This window comes from Lotus japonicus, chromosome 5 (assembly GCF_012489685.1).
Source record: "Lotus japonicus ecotype B-129 chromosome 5, LjGifu_v1.2".
Taxonomy (NCBI): Eukaryota; Viridiplantae; Streptophyta; class Magnoliopsida; order Fabales; family Fabaceae; genus Lotus; species Lotus japonicus.
In genome coordinates, this window is record NC_080045.1 from 15,373,047 (window position 1) to 15,391,404 (window position 18,358).

An 18,358-nucleotide genomic window follows, 5' to 3' on the forward strand; every position below is an offset into this window, starting at 1 on the left:
CATCAAGCTTCTATCTACGCTTTTAGCCAGGAATCTTTGAAAAGATTTTTCATACTTAGATTCATGCTTACTATCAGAGGCATCGCAGGCAATAACTTCTTCTAACTTAGCAATTTGATTCTTAAGCACAGAGTTAGAATTCACTAAAGCATGGTTATCATTTTTCAAATCAGAGATGATTTTCTCATGTTCAGAAGGAGTCTTAGAAGCAGCAGATAAGTCTTTTTTTAGCTTTTATGCTTAGACAATAAAGAGTTATACTTATCCATGATATCAGACAAAGCATGTTTCAGTTCAGAGGTTGAGAAAGAAGCGAATACCTCATTTTCATCGTCTGAGTTAGGATCTCCTTCTGATTCTGAGTCAGAGTCAACAGCATCCTTTGACTCTGCTCCTTTGTCTTTGACAATAGCCATGAGTCCTTGGACTTCACCATCAGAGTCAACATCCTCTGACTCTGATTCGTCAAAAGTCACCATCTGACTTTTCTTGGTCTTGAAGTGCTTCTTTGGCTTCTTGTCCTTCTTCAACTTTGGACAGTCACTTTTGTAGTGCCCTGATTCTTTGCACTCGAAACATGTGACTTCCTTGATTGATGACTTCTTCTGGCCTGAGGATTCAGACTTTCCTTTGGCCTTTCCAAAGCCTCTGTACTTGCTTTGCTTGTGCTTCCAGATGCGGTTGAGTCTTTTAGAGATCAGAGTCAGCTCATCTTCATCAGAATCTTCTGATGCTTCTTCAGATTCTTCTGCTTCAGCTTGGAGAGCTTTTGACTTCTCAGCTTTAGCCTTCTCAGATTTGGATTTCAAGGCTATTGACTTCTTCCTCAGATCTTGCATCTCTGAGCGTTTCAGCTCATGGCACTTCAGTATGCTGATGAGTTCTTCTAAACTCATACGCTCAACATCTCTCATAAGCTCTATTGAAGTCACCAAGGGCATCCAGCTTTCAGGAAGACTTCTGATGACCCTTATGACATGATCTTTTGTTGTGTAGCTCTTGTTGAGAGGTCGTATTCCAGCTACAAGCAACTGAAATCTGGAGAACATTTCTTCAATGGACTCGTTTGGCTCCATGATGAAGGATTCATACTTTTGGATCAAAGACAACGCCTTTGATTCTTTGACTTTCTTGTTTCCTTCATGAGACATCTTCAGGGATTCAAAGATACCCTTAGTATACTCACGATTTGTAATCTTCTGGTACTCTTCATAAGAGATAGCACTTAGAAGAATTGCTCTAGCTTTGTGATGTTGTGCGTAAAGCTTCTTTTGATCTGCAGTCATCTCTGACCTTGGCATCTTCTTGCCTTCTTCATCCACTGGACGCTCATAGCCATCCACAATAATATCCCAGAGATCTGCATCGAAATCCAGAAAGAAACTTTCAAGTCTATCTTTCCAATATTCGAACCTTTGACCGTCGAACATGGGAGGCTTTGCATTGTAACCATCTTTTTGCGTTTCACTGGTGGTAGCCATTGTTTTTCACACCGGCCCGGATCACTGAACACTGTAAGGTGTGGTAATCAGAACTTGCGCTCTGATACCAATTGAAGGTATGAAAAACGGTAGAAAGGGGGGTTTGAATAACGTTTTCAAAATAAAACTTCCACCTTAAAGATTCTAACAAATCTTTCGAGAACAAAGTGCTTAAGATAAGAGATAGAAAAGCACACAAGGATTTTATCCTGGTTCACTTGATAAATCCCTCAAGCTAATCCAGTCCACCCGTTAAGGTGATTTCTTCCTTCTTAGAATGAAGGCAATCCACTAATCAGGTAAATGTTACAACTGCACTTGAAACCTACAAGTGACTAACAATTACACTGACTTAGCTCACACTAAGATTCACTCTCTTAGTCTTCTCTAGGATCCGATCAAACTTGATCTCCTAAAGGTAACTAAACAACTGTTTAAGAAAGAATGTTTACAAAGAATTTGCTTCTGAAAAGCTAAGAGTAAACACAATGAATTCAGATGAAAGAATGCTTAGAAGGTTTTTAAATATTGCTTGCGCGTGTGAGATTCTTCCAACCGCATCTTTCAATCTTCAGCCTCTATTTATACTCCAAGGATTAGGGTTTGAACGCTGCATGGGAATGCTACCGTTGGAGGGCAGTTCTGGAAATTCCAGCTTCTGCTGTGGCTGAGAATGTTAGCTAGGTCGTCAGGATAGTACATTTGCTTTTGTACTTGGATAGTGACATGACCTTTAAACCTAGTAGACTTCTGATCAGGGGAATGCTTCATGTTGGAACTTGTGAAGCTCGTTGATCAGAGTCAGAGGGAAGCAGGGATCATCTGACCGTTGTATCTTCTGATTGTGAACTCAGGGGGAAGTACATAATCTTCAGAGTCATCTTGCTTCTGGACATCAGAGTTTCCACTTTTCAGCTTCTGGATCTTCAGAGTCTTCTACACCATCAGAACCTTCAGAGTGTCTGGGTTGTCAAAGCGTCTGGATCTTCAGAACTTCAAGTGACTGAGTCCATATCAGAGCTTGTAAGGCTTCGGATCTTCTGAAGCTTTTCTACTGTTCAGAGTGAACATAAATGTTGCGAAAGCGTTGCTTGGGTCACTCTTTAAGCACAGTGCTTCTGATTTGTGTGAGATAAAATAGAGGTCAGAGCCTGTAAATAGCACACTCAGAAAAACACGTTAGAGTACCATAATTGTTCATACTAAAATGTTAACTTGTAATCATCAAAACATAGAGTTGTACTACTCGATCAAAACTTGATCTTACATAGGTAGCCCATACTTTTTACCAATGTTCTGAAAACCAGACCGGACCGGCAGGTCGAACCGGCTCGACCGGGACCCGGAGGGTTGGCCGGTCCGTTGTAGCTCCAAAACCGGATGCTAATTAAACCGGTCGAAAACCGGAAAACCCGGCTTCAAACCGGTAAAACCGGTGAAAACCGGCGGTTTGCCGGCTTGAACCGGTTCACTTTTTTTGGACGCACGTGAGGCTGCTTGCACCATTCCAAGCTCGTAGTGCCACACTGTTGTTGATACAGATCCTCTTCTTGCTGCTGGATCTCCTTATGCTTCCTCCGTAGGGATCTCTATCCGTCATCCTCCTTATATTGAACCTTCGAGTTCCGCTGGTGGCAATTGCTATGGGGTGTTGTTTGTGTTCTTCCTCTTTTCTTGGTATCTGGGTTTTGAAGATGGAGCAGCAATGGAAACATTTGTTTGTGCTAGACCTAAGAAGAGAAGAAGTCCATGCATAATCAAAAAAGAAGAAGAGAAGAAGTGAATTTCACCTTATGTTTCCCTTTTGAAATCTGACGGAAACTTTGAATCAAATCACAAAGGCCACTTCTATAATTCTCTTTGTTTTTCAAGTCAAAATACATAAATGTTTCATTGGTCAAATCAAAACCGTGGCAGGCTGGCAGCCCATGGTTTTTGTTGTGCTCTAGGTGGTTTTATTTACTTTTGCATTGCTCTAGGTTGTTAGTTTTTGAACTGTATATTGCCTCTAGGTGGTTCTAGGACGTAATGGAAAAATAATCAAAGGAAAAGATATATTTATATATTAGACATAATTATTCTCTAGTTTTTTTTTTGATACATATAATTATTCTCTAGTTAATTTATTATAGAAACATAGTATTATTTAATATTATATAATTTAAAACATTATATAAATAGAACCGGTTAAACCCCGGTTTGACCCCGGTTTGACCTCGGTTCAACCTTAAAACCTTAAACCAGTGCCTTGACCGGTTTGACGAACGGTCCGGTTTTCAGAACATTGCTTTTTACATACCACTTCCCTCCACAAAGCATCCCTCTCTCGCCCAAACCGCCAAACCCATTTCAGAAGCATAGCCTTATTTTTCCATTCAAGAAAACCAACTCCTAAACCACCAAATCGGGAACCCTTGCACAAATCTTCCCAAGCTACCCACATTATTTTGTTCTCGCCAGAAGAGCCTCCCCACAAAAAACGACGCATTATCTTCTCCATACGCTGGATTATTCCTTTAGGAGCTCTATAAAGGGCCATATAATACAATGGAATAGCATTTAGAACCGATTTAACAAGCACCAATCGCCCACTTAAAGACAAGAAACGGGAAATCCATAAGCCCAATTTAGCTGCCATTTTTTCTAGAACAGGATTCCAAACGGACAACCTCCTAGGATTACCTCCAAGTGGGGAACCGAGATACATAAAAGGTAACACTCCTACCTTAAAATTCCATCAATTTGCTTCCTCCTGTACCATTGAGGGAAAAACATTCACCCCATACACTATTGACTTACTAAAATTCACTTTCAACCCTAACCTTAATAGGTAAGATTCCACCACCAAGCCAAGCTCTGAAACTGATTTTTATCACAATATGTAAAAAACAAAGAATCATCTCCAAAACTGTAAGTGATTAAGTCGGAGCCCCAGCGCCACTTCCACCCCACAAGGTGAGTCCCCCTCTAATAACTGATTAAGCATACACGACATCCTATTCGCTACAATATTAAAAAGAAGAGGAGACAAAGGATCGCCCTGACGCAAACCCTTCTGAATAGTAAAGAAATCAGAGGGTGAGCCATTAACCAAAATCGCCAACGAAGCTGTAGAGACACAACTCTGCATCCACCTGATCCTTTTTCCTCCAAACCCCATCTCTTGAAGGAGATCCAACAGAAAACCCCACTCAACATTATCATAAGCTTTTGCAAAATCAATTTTAAAAATCAAACCTCTTTCTGGCCAGGATGCCATGGTATGGACGATTTCATTGGCAATCAGGGAACAATCTGCAATCTGACGACCTTCTGTGAAGGCGAATTGATTCTGACTTAGCAAACCCGGAAGGACCATACTCAAACGAACAGAGAGCACCTTTGACAACAACTTGTACACACTACCAATAAGACTTATTGGCCTGTAATTTGAAATCTCTTCTTGATGACTGCCTTTGGGAATAAGCGCTTTAAAGGCTGAATTTAAACCTTTAACCAATCGCCCCGTATGATAAAAATCATTGAAAAAACTAAGCAAATCATCCTCTATTAAATTCAAGAATTTAAAAAAAAAATCCATGCTAAAGCCGTCAGGTCCTGGAGCTCTGTTCCCATCAAAAAAATTCACAACCTCCTAAATTTCTTCAACAGAAAAAGCTTCTTCCAATAAGTGATTTTCTACTTCAGTCACCTCTTTTAATTTTGTATTCTTAAACCAAGGCCTGGAAACATCAGTCAGCTTGAAAAAATTCTGGAAGTGATCCCGCATAGCATTCTTAATATCATTTGGCGTTGTCAGCAACCGTCCTCCATATATGATCTGCATAATAGTTTTCTTTATAGTGCGTGCCTTGCATATACGATGGAAATACTTTGTGTTTCTATTACCCTCCTTTAACCACCGCACCCGCGACTTCTGAAGCCATGTCCTCTCCTCCTCACAATAAGCCCGCCACAAAGCCTCTAAGACATCCCTCTGCTCCTTAGTCAAAACCTCTGACCCTCCTTGAGATTCTAACTCCCCCATCGCCTCCTGTAATCTCCTCTCTAAATTTGCAATTTTTCCACTCCCCACGCCCCCTTCCCCTTACGCCACTCCCTTATTTACCCCCTCAGCCCTCTTAATTTTTGCTGCAGCACATACCCCGACCACCCTTGATAAACTGTTGACCTCCACCAATTCTCCACTAATTCATTAAGCCCATCGTCATCAACCCAGTGATTAAAATAGTAAAAGGGTTTAGGCCCAGCATCAGGCACACCAAACATCAAACCCACCGCCATGTGATCAGATATATTCCAGGCAAATACAAATTGAGTAATATTAGAAAAAGATAACATCACCTCATCAGACACCAACCAGCAGTCCAGACGACTCCACATACCCTCATTTCGACTAGAAAACCGTGTATAATCACCAATATTGAGTGGCAAATCCAATAAGTTGCTATCTTGGACAAACTGTTGAAAAACTAAATCACCTGTATCTAGGACTCCTCCTGAGGAACGTTCGGATCCCAACAGAACCGCATTGAAATCATCACCAAGAAACACCAAACCACCATGACATAAAACATGCACTTGTAAAGCTTCAAAACATAACCTTCGCTCTTCCGTCAAATGAGGGCCATAAATATTTCCCACCAGCACTGAGTGATCAAGATTGGGAGCTTGCATGGACAGTAAAATAAACCAAGTGTTCATAGCCAATGTCTGCACCTGTAAAGAATTCTCCCGCCACAAGCACATCAAACCCCATGTTGTTCCCACAGAGTGTACCTCAACATGCCTCATCTGCAAACTTTGAGTCCAAGAATCGAGCCTACGTTGTCGCTGCTCATTCAATTTGGTCTCCTATAACATCACCAATTCAGGTTTTAATTGCAAAATTGATTTTTTCACTGCTTCCCTTTTTGTTGATCCACCTAGCCCGCGAACATTCCTGGAAAGCCAAGGTCCCGGCATATTAATTTAGATGGGGATGATTTTGTTGAATTTGAGCCTCTAAACCACGAAGCATCAACGCCTCTAATACTCGCAGTTTCAGTCCCAATTGCTTACCGATTAACCAAGTTCTTTAAGCCTGTGTTGTCACTCCATCTTCCCCCTGCACTGGCTCTAAGAATTCAACTGGAAGAGGTTTTGGTTTATTTTTACTTCCTTTTGGACGCCCACGCTGAGAGTTCTTGTTTGTGGAATTTGTTTTCAGGGATTTTAGCACTACCGGCGTAGAACATGCAAGTCGAAAACAATATGTGATGGCGTTTCTAGAGAGGGTATGGCACGCACAGTAGAAGAAATATTCACGTTTTTTCTAATTATCTGGTTTGGTGATGTTCGCGCGACGACATCCTTATTTTCACGTTGCTCAGAAGTTGCAGAAGTTGTCGCGAACCCAAAAAACTCATTCTGATAATTTGGTAGGATAGGCAAACACGCACCAACCCCATAAGTTTGAGATAAAATTTGTGGGTCTCAATATAAAGGATTAAAATTCCACCACCGTCTGCATCGCGCCATCACCAGCTGCCACGATTTTTTAGAACGTGTCACCACAAATTTGAAGGCCTTCCATCACTCCATTCCTATATGCCTCATCTTGTTCATATGAATTAATGTCAACGGCAGATTCGTAATCCTTTTCCTAATGTATTGGTGATCTCGTTACTCCATCATCAAGCCAGACCTCATCATCCTTATGGCCATCATCTTCCATGCTCCCATCATCGAACGCCTCATCATTTTCTTAATTATAAATTTTGACAGGGGTTGTTGGCATAGTCTCTACACTACCACAATCAACCGTTTCTGAATCCTTTTCAACCAAAACAATACAAGACGTGCCGCCAACATCGACTGACATGGTAAAACAGTGTTAAAAGTGGATGATGCATATGAATCAAAATTCAGGCATAATCAGCTCTACATTGGGACAAGGTTGCAGTATCAGAACATAAACCTTTAGTCTGTTGACGACAGATGTAAAGAAAGTTTCATTCCACAAAGCCATCAGAACCTGCCACAATCGAATCCAGACAAGTTGTGCCACACGATAAGTAAACATTGGGCACGGCTTAACATCAGACAATTTCTGCTCCAAGAAGAAACTGCACTCTTCAATTGTCTCCTGAATTTCTTTCTTATTCTCAAATTTCAAAATCACCTCATTAGCGCCAAGCGAAATTAAGCGAAAATTAAACATACCAATTTTACTGAACTCCTTCTGCAATTATTCAACCGACATAGAAACTAAAGTGCGAGCCTTAGCACATCTCTGAACCCACTCTTCATCCACATCCGACACATCAAGGCGTAGCTGAAAATTTTCAGAATTGTGTTTGGCTTCTTGTGGCATAACGGACGACTCTTGTTTCCCTTATGATTGATCTTGTAAATTAGCCTTATGTTGTACCTTAGGTCTCCAAACTCGACCCTGGGTTGCAGATTGGTTTTTTCCCTGGAAGAGGTACCGTTGATTGCTGTGGTGGCCGCTGAAAGTTCGCCTTCTAGACCACAAGGTAATTACCTTCTAACCGTGGGCCATTAAACATCCGAACCACCTTCCATGCCTCGTCGTCACTATAGAAGCGTAAAAACCCAAAATGAAAGCGCCTATGGTATTTCTTTTTTTTTCTGGATAAATACATGTCGGAGCCTACCTGCTTTCTCAAAAAATGATCTTAATTTCTGATGCGTCATCCTATCTCCCAATCCGTCCACAAAAACAGAAAAAGAATCCCTTTGTTGCTTGGAAATATGACTATCAATGCATGCTGCCTTAGAACGTTTGCCTTGCTGCTGTCCAGAATTAGACACAAAAACATACCTATTTCGCTGAAAATTCATCGGTCCCCTATGATCATAATGTTGTTGTTGTCGTTCCTGACCAAAATTCCCTGAACGTTCTCTCCTGGTCATTTCCGCCTTGTTCGTATGCTCCTCCTTATTGCCACAACCGTGAGGAAGCAATTCCCGGGGCGTAGCTGCTGCACTCGTGTGGATCTACAGGAATAATTTTCCTGCCGCCGCCTTGGGTAGTGCTCCTCCATATGCCATGCAAAACTATTCGACGGTCGCCTCCATGGCCGCTGCCACCGGGCCGGAAGCTCCCTGCCAGAGCCTCTCTCTACTCTCTCTCATCTCTCAAACACTAAAAATTATATGTTGTTAATTTTGTTAATTATTTGTATCAACATTTCAGTTTCTCATTAAAAAATAATTTATCAAGTATTAATTTAAAATATTTTTTTTGAAACTATTAATTAATAATAGTTGGAATATTAAATGTCGATCATAAATTGAGGATAAAACTTAAAATGTTAAAACAAAAGTAAGAAATATATTTATATATAAAAAAATATTAAGCATTTAAATTAATTAAAATTAATATTAATTATTTACACAAAGAACTAAAGTATGAGAAGTTTGATAAAAAAAATCTAATACTATTTATTAAGATATATTAACACAATTATTTTTTGCTATATTTAAAATGAATAAATATTTTAATACATATTTAATTACACTATAATAATTTTTATAAAATATTATAAAATATTGTAAATAAACTTGTGCAGTTCACGAGTATTATATATAATTAATTAAGAATAGTGACATAGTATAGCATTAATTAGTATTTATCAGGTCTTATATTATAAAATTTATTAATTATTAAATTTAAAAATTTTCTTATTTATAAATTTATTTTTATATTTGAAATTAATTAATAATATTATCTTTTATCCTATCTTGTCTATCAGGTGTAAAAGTTATCCTGGGGGGGAAGTTATGATAGAAATTATCCCGACATAATAGGATATCAGTTTATGAATATTATGAATTTTTTTTTTTAAAGAAAAATTTGATATATTTTTCATTGTTCATATCATATCTTATCAATATGTTGTCAACCTCAAACGCATGATATGATAAGAGTCTATCCTGCTCTTATCATATATGTCCTTATCTGATCATTTATCATATCCTGCTTTTATCTTATCTTGACCACCAAACAAGCCCTAAGGTTAAAGAGTCCAACTATCTACCAACTATACTGATTTTATTTTATATAATTAAAAAATGTTTATATATATATATATATATATATATCATTGTGTGTGTGAAATTATCTAGAATTTAAGAAGAATTAATAACAATATTAATACAGAATCAGTGATATCATGTATCATTAATTTATATTAATCTGAAATCAGAATATTCATTTTATTAATTATTAAATTTAAACTTTCTTATATATAAATTAATTTTTTTTAAAGGGAAATTAAATTTTATACTATGAAAATATATATTGATAATGTTCTTATTTTTGTATAAAGTTCATGATATGAGCAATTATTAGTTAAAGAGATGGGGATAATATAATTTAGAAATAAAATATTATGCAACATATATTATAAAATTGAAATAAATAACATATTTATATATTTTAATAAAATTATATTTTAGAATTAATATTCAATAATTTTATAATATTATTTTATTTTTTATAATATATGTTTTCTTCAATCATTTGTTAGTAATTAGTAATTAATGTTTTTTAGAGCAAAAAATATTTATTCAAATTTAAAGGAAAAGTACAATCCCACAAAGGAGAGGAAAGAGAAAGAAAAACTCAAAAGCAACCCAAAAGAACAGAAAAAATCCATCAGAGAGAAAACAAGACAATTAGAAATACAATCATAAATGAAATGTTTATGAGGATTGCTATTAGTTTTTAAAAATAAATTACTATAGTATTATTCTCCATATTAATTTCATCTTCTCAAACTAGTGCTGACTATATTATTGTTCCCCAGCTGGTAATTTGCAAGCATATAGTATTGAATCGTATCATTCTAGTGCCTCGAGATAAAATTAATTGCATATTATTTACAATTGGGTGTGGATTATTAAAAATAGTTAAAAAAAATATGGGGTTGATGTGTCGTATCAAATACTTTTTGATATCATGTTGGACTCTATAAATAATATGATGCTTGTAGTAAGATCAACACAAAAAAGTATTCCCAATTTCCCTCTTATTCACCACCATGCGAGGTAAGGTGAAGCTTGAGTACATTGCTGATGAAGCTTCAAGGAGGGCAACATACTTGAGAAGGAAAAATGGCCTACTTAAGAAGCTTGAAGAACTCACCATCCTGGCTGGTGGGATTGATGCATGTGCTCTGATTTATAGTACAGAGTTTCAATGCTCAACCAAAGGAATGGCCATCCCCATCGGAGCTTCAAAGGATAATCACCAAGTTCAGGAGTTATCCAGAATTGGAGCGGGGTAAGAAGATGTTGAACCAGGAGAGCTTGTTGGAGGAATTGATTCTAAAGGCCAATGTGAACTTAGAAAAATTACAGAGGAAGAATAGGGAGATAGAGATGTCCTTGCGCCTGATTGAAGTAATGGGCAGTACAAATATCATTGAAACTATGAACAAGGATGAGTTGAATCAAATAGTCTGGGTAATTGATGAGAGGTTGAAGCAAGTGGATCAGAGGTTCATTGAAATAAGCAATGCTTCAACATCTCAGAGCCAAGCTCAAGTGGCAGATCCAACATTGGTGGCTGATGGAGCAATTATGCAAGTAGAGGCACATGTGAATAGCCAAGCTCAAGTGGCAGATCCAACATTGGTGACAGATGTAGCAACTATGCAAGAAGAGGCACAGGTGAATCATGGCCAAAATGATGAAATGTACAAGAAAGCCACACAAGATTTTACATCTTTTCTTAAATATATCAATGGTGGAGAAGATGATTCTTCAACATAGGTCCGATGGTTTTTTCTTATTTGTTGGTTTTATTTGGTAGTGGAAGCGGATTATCGAGGCGTAGGTCATTTATCTAGCTAGCCTCATCGATTTGGTTTTGCTTTTATTTCTGGGTTCCAGTTGTTTTTTTGTGTTATTCTTTGGCAAGTTTGAGTTTTGTTCTGACGGAGGCAGACATATCTATTTTGTCTCTTTTTAGTTTTGTGATCCTTTATCGAGAGGACTTGTGTCTCTACCCTTTTATAATTCAATAAATTTGTTTTGCTTTAAAAAAAATGGTTGAGACAATGATAACATTTGAAGACGTCAAATTAAAGGCCATAATAATCGATGTCTCTTTCGTTGAGTTCTAAGAATATCCCCCTTTAATTGCCTTATCTTTGGTTGTTTTTCCCTTTAAATTTGTGTAGACAAAGTAATAAGTAATCATGGTTTAGTCCGGTACTATTCGATGATGTGTTTGAATGTGTTTTCTTTTCAAAAGTTCTAGTATATTTGTAAAGCTCACCCGATTTTTTACATTAAATGCATCGGAAAACTAAAAGATAAATGACAAGGAACCTAAGTAACCACAAGAGAGTCCTTCAACATGAAGGTCTCAAGCTTATAAGAAGGCGTGTCAAAAATCATAAGACTACACGCGGGCGAGGAAGCCCCTTCCTATCAAGCTAATCTGCAACATCATTTCCTTCCTGGTGGATCCAAGCAAGACTAATCCTTCAATTCCTGTCAAGCAGGACTCGAATGTCACGAAGAATATGACCATCCACGTGAACTCTTAGGCCCGCACCATGCTCCAAAACTGAAGCTAACTCAGTGCGGTCTATCTCGCACAACACCTTCCTGAACCCACTACTCCACGCGAGGCACACCCTTGACGCGGTGCCAATGCCTCCTCTGAGAACGAGCTCCCCAACCCTCATAACTCGTAAAACCCACCAAGAAATTTCCATGCACATTACACATCAACCCACCACCTCCCATACAACTATCTCGCTCCCTGAAGCTACCATACGTGTTCAACTTCACGAAACTTTCCAGCTGAGGAGTCCATTGATGATTAAGCATAGCAGCCCCCTCCATGTACTATAGAGGTTGTAGGAACCTCGCAAAATCGTCATGGTCGTGGCAGATGCTATGCCACGCCACCTGTAAAGACCACAGATGCTCGTCAAAGATCATATTATTTCACCGCTGCCAAACACCCCAAAGGCCATCAATGAATTTCAAAGTGTGTTGGCCGCGAGCATGCTGCACCACCCACTCCTTTAGGTCACCACTTCCTAAATGAGCCCAAGACTACGCACCCAGCCTCCCCCAAAGCTTGCTGAAATGAGGACAATCCCGTAAACAATGGAGGCCATCTTTGCTTCTGTGAGAACACCTTGTGCAAGCTAGAGGGAATACAAGCACTACCCAACAAAGTGAGTAAAATCCCGCAATACAACATAGAAAAACCTAAAATAAGCAATTTAAGACGAGCTAAACTGCTACCCAATGATCCATTTGGCAAAAGACCTTGTGATCAGATTGCTTAGGTGCACCAAAAGATAGAACTATAGAAATGCAAAACCTAATAGCTACCTTCCCTGCACAGATTACTAGACAAACCCCAACCTACATAAAAAAGGACCCAAACCCGAATCAAGCAACAAAAGACCACAAAGGAGGGGTATCTGGTGGAGACCGAGATGCGACATAGAAATGGCCACATAACCCAAAAAGATAGAGCTCATCTCACCATTGGAGGAAACTCTAATCAACAATATTGACTAGAAAGCGAAAACATAAAAACCTGCCCAAAATATTGGACGCGGAAGGACCTCCCACACACTCTGACTCGGCCGGACCAGCACACCGGACTATGAGATCAGAACAAAGCCTCAACCACCCAAACCCAAAAACCTAGATCTGCCGACGACCACCACAATCTGCACACCACCAACCCAGATCCACTACTGTTAACCCCGAGCAACTCTCCTAAAGCACTGTTGCACCGCACCTTCAGCCATAACTCCACCCTGCAACACCTCGCAAACAGAACCGGAATAATCAACAGATCTTCCACCAACACCAAATTGCAATAAGGTGGAGAAGAAGAATCAACAATAAGCACCCTAAAGACACAAAAATCAGATCTGAAAAGAGAAGATTTGGAGCATCGAGAGAAGAGGAGGCAATATCAGTCGTCAAAACCCAAGGCTGAGACAAAGTACACAATCTGTACGCCAAAACTTCAAAGAAAACGACGACGGCGGACCTTGCAACAACCCTCCATCGATGGTTGTCAGCACCCAATTTTATCCTACTGCGTTTAGCTTACTTTCAATTTTAAGTTTTCTTTTTAGTTTAATTATACACTTTTTTTCTTTTATTTATTATTATTATTATTATGCAAAAAGAAAACAAACAAAAAGAAAGAGAAGGTTGTGTGCAGCTAGCTTTTATGTTTTCACTTTTCAGTGATGACTGCCTTTCATGTTACTAAAATTGAGATGTCGATTGTCCCAAGTCATTCTAAATAAGCAAGACCGGCACAATTGGAGAGGGCAAATCAGAAAAACAGAGGAGAAAATATTTGAACAATGATGCAACAAGATAAAAGTGACAAAACAGAGTTAAGAAAAACAATAATGTTTTATACACATATATTTTCCACCTCCACCTCACTTGAATAAGAAGAGAAATGAGAGTAATGAGTGATATGATATGTGATGTGACATGAAATATAAAGAGAGATAAAAAGAAAAATGTGTGGAAATGAGATGGAAGAGAAAGTGATGTGTGTATAAATCATTACTCTTAAGAAAAAGGAAAATTTGGGGTTTGTAATCTCTGTATGATTCAGAACGTGAGAGGTGGAGAGCTTTTGTTTCCTTTCAAAGTCTTGCAGCTCCTGGTGGTAATAAAAAGCCCCAAGATGAAGGAGAAAAGGGGGGGGGGGGGGGGCGTGCTTAGCATAAAGAAACATCTCTTCCTCCTCCAATTCATTTTTCCTTCAACCTTCACCACCACCTCTCCTCTTCACCCATTCTCTCCACCACTTTCAAGCAACACAACCATTTCTTCAAAGCCCACAACTAGTCAAATACTCACCTGACACAACCTCATTGGGGCCATGGGGCACACCACCGTGTGCGACCAGTGCCTCCACCACTGGATCCATCTGGGTCGTTTCCTTCACGGGTCTCTCTGTGTCTCTCTCGTTTCTCTTTATTTTTCCACCCTGTTTTCTACTCTGCTAAGGTGGTGTTGTCCTTTCTTCACTGTGAATGTGTGTCACGTGTTTTTGTGTGTGTGATTTAGGGGTGCACATGGCAGGGTCAACCCAATAAATCCATCGAACCCAATCCGATCCAATGGTAAAAATGCGGGTTGGATTGGGCCAACAGATCCACCGGATGGATTTTATTACGAACCAATCATCTTTGGATCGGATATCGGATTCCATAATAATCCATCTAACCTAACCTGAAATCCAATCATGTAATAATAATATATTATTTAATATATATATATATTTTTAATAATTTTAATTTTTATCTAACCTACTAATAGGGTATGTAATTTATGGAGACTTGGATCCTATTATTGAAGTGATTTTTAGGAGACTTTGAGACTAATTTGTTTGTAATTATTTGTCATATTTAAAAACTTGAAGTACTTGTTTAGTTATGTGTTGTTGTATAGATGTGTGTAGATGCTAGTTATTAACTTATGATGTAATCGCATGTTAGAGACTTGAAGTACTTGTTTTTTAATATTTTTAATATTTCAAATTTATTTTTATCTTAATATAGCGATCCAATCAATCCATCCAAACCAACCCGAAGATTGTCGGATTGGGTTGGTTCAGATTCGTAGGTGAAAATTCACAAAATCCAACCCAACCCAACCCTAACAGTTATGATCGGTTCGGGTCCTGATTAGCTTGAAAATCCATCCAACCCAACCCATGTGCAGCCTAGTGTGATTTATAACCAAGTTCGAATTTGTGTTAGTGTGTATATTAATTAGATATAATTAGTTTTATTTGATTTTAATTCCATTTGATATGTTTTTACCTTCAATTCCATATATTGCTACTGTGTATCTTTGGATGCTATATTTATCACATGAAGAATCAACTTTGAGGAAAGAAAAATTTGATTCATAAAGTCTCCCTTAATAATATTCGCTACCAAATCATCCCAAAAATACCACTCTACACAATCCTAAACCCCTGTTTCATCTGCAGTGTTGTTTTATTTCTGATTTTTGATTTAGTTTTAAATGGAAAAGATATAGTAAATATTTGTTTAAGTGCTTTAAATGTAAACATTTGTTTAGATTATGTGTTTAGACTTTAGAGTTTAGTCTTATCCATTAGAAAATTTTAAAAATATGTTTTTCTTTATGTTAAAATTCAAAAATCCAAAAAAACATCTAAAATATCAAAAAAATACCAAAAACAGCTTTTCAAAAAAATAAACAAAAAAATCAACATCAATGTCTCTTTAACATTCATTTGTGCTTCTTCAAAAAAAAAATCCCTTGTGAATAACCCTTTTTTCTTTTCTTTTCTTTGTAAATATATCAAATACAAAATCTTATTTTGGGGTAAAATGAATGTATTTTAAGTTATTTAATTTTGCACAATTAGTCAAAGGTAACGGTTTTTATAGACGTTGTGGGGTGCTAATACATTCCACATGCGTAAATGACTCCTGGGTTCAAAACTCTGACGCAGACCAGTTTTTATTTTTGTTCTGAGGGTTCCAATTTTTCTGTAAAAATTGGCGGCGACTCTATTCTTTTATACACTTCATACTTTATACTATAGTTTATTCTTTACTATATTATTCTTCTATTCTTTTATACATATTTGCTTATCTATTTAATTTATTTATTTTCCGTCGTTCTGCCGCGACCTCGGTTGCGACACCGACCGAACAGCACCGTCGCAACCACTTCTGCTTTGAGCCTAACACCTGCAAACCAGCCGCAAATTTAACCACCAACCACCATCGAAACAGGGGACGAATAAGAGAGGATTGGTGAACAGGGTAGAGTAAAAAAGGAAACCAAAAAACCAGATCTAGTAAAAGGCAAGAAACCCACAAAACAGAAGGGAGATGAAAGGAGAAAGGAGGAGCAAGGGGGTTGCCGCCACGCCGGATGGAGAGGCGCGATGCGCGACGGTTGCCCAAGCAAGGATGTAGAAGAAAGGACGGCTACCCAAGCAAGGATGTAGAAGAAAGGAGGCTGAGAGTGTTTAGAGAGAGAAAAAAACCTAGTGAGAGGTTTCGTATAACAAAGGTCCACTTTATGACCTTTGTTATATAGTCAAAATTAGTATAGAGTAATTTTCCTATTTAAACCATAGGCATATGATAATAAATATATTAAATTTATTAAAAATTAAATTAATTAAATCAGTAGATATATATTGAGATTCTGGTTCACACAGGACACATGTTAAACACAATGTGTATAACATACAACGAACAAGTAATCGCGATCAACATAATAAAGCTATAAAACAATAACAAGCAACACAGACAATTGGTAACCCAGTTCGGTGCAACATCACCTACGTCTGGGGGGTTGTCACATGAGAAAGAAAATCCACTGTCAATAGTATTGGTACACTCGGTCTTAGCTGAACAAACCTTGTTCAATGCCTACCAACCTAATACTACTCATGTCTTTCTACTTAGTACTCCCCCTAAATATGAGACCTCTCTTTCTTTCTCTCAATCACTCACCATAGTGACTGAAACATTCAACACAATAAGAGATTTGAAGAGATTATAACTCAACTAAAACAAATCAAACCTATGTCTTAAGATTGTCAATGGCGGCAGTAGAGTGGTATGCAAGCAACAACAAGGACTCACAAGAACAAACCCTAAAACACAAAACACTCGCTCAAAAGTACAACACACAATCCACACTTGAGCAGCTAGGGTTAAACCTCCATAAGTAGTCGGTCTTCAGCAGACTTTGGTCTTCAATGGGCTTAAAACACACACATAGTCCATACACGTAAATATGGAACAAATCTTCTTGCCAAAGATTTGATTCCAAACATATTTTCTCCATAAGAACAAAAGTTGCAACAAATCTCTCCTCAGAAGATTTGTTCTCACAATAAAATAATCACTCCAGACACACTGAAGCTAAACTTGAGGCGCACACAAAAACAACCAAAACCTTCTGAAACATATGAAGACAACAAACAACACCTCAAAACACACATGACAGACATCATGTTAAAACATCTTATTTTAGCTAAATGCAGACTCACCATCAAAAGAATAACATATATAAAATACTATTCATATCATTTTAATTATAAAATATTAATATAATAATTTTATTAATTTTATTTGTCAAAATAGTTTAATTTTAAATTTTTGGTGGATAATAATTATAATTTTAATGTTTTTTAATAATATTTAATATGAGTTTATAACCTCTTGTGAGATTTATCATTGTTGCACTCACATACATCTATCTATCTATCTATCTATCTATCTATCTATATCTATACTATATATAAAGGGAGAGTTTTCGCAATCTTGAGGGCAACTTTGTCATTCAATAATTATTACACTATAATCTAAATGTTTACATGGGTATTTAAGTAAAAATACACATTATTTTCTAAAGATGCAATCACAGCCGTCCATTCCATTGCAACCTCTCATCTTCCGTCAGTTTCTTCTATGCCTTGAGAACACTTTATGTCTTTATGACTTAACAATGTATTGATCTTTCACTATTCTAATTGTTACAACTTTTCTAATTTAATGATTTTATGACTTTTCATTTTCCAAAACTCCTCTTCATAATTTCAATTTATTCTAAAATGAAAAATATTCAATAATTGGATTGAGGAAGAGAATTGTTGAAACTTTTCACATTCTTCATGGTTTATTTTCCATGTATAAATACTCTTCATCTGTTTGATTTGTCTGCATCTTTTCAACCTCATCCACATTTTGAGCTTTAGAGTTGTTTAAAGTATACATGGCTTCCAGCAATGACTACATATCAGAACTCAACTAGCTTATGTTTTAGGTTTCAAGTTTTGTAAATCCCTGCACAAA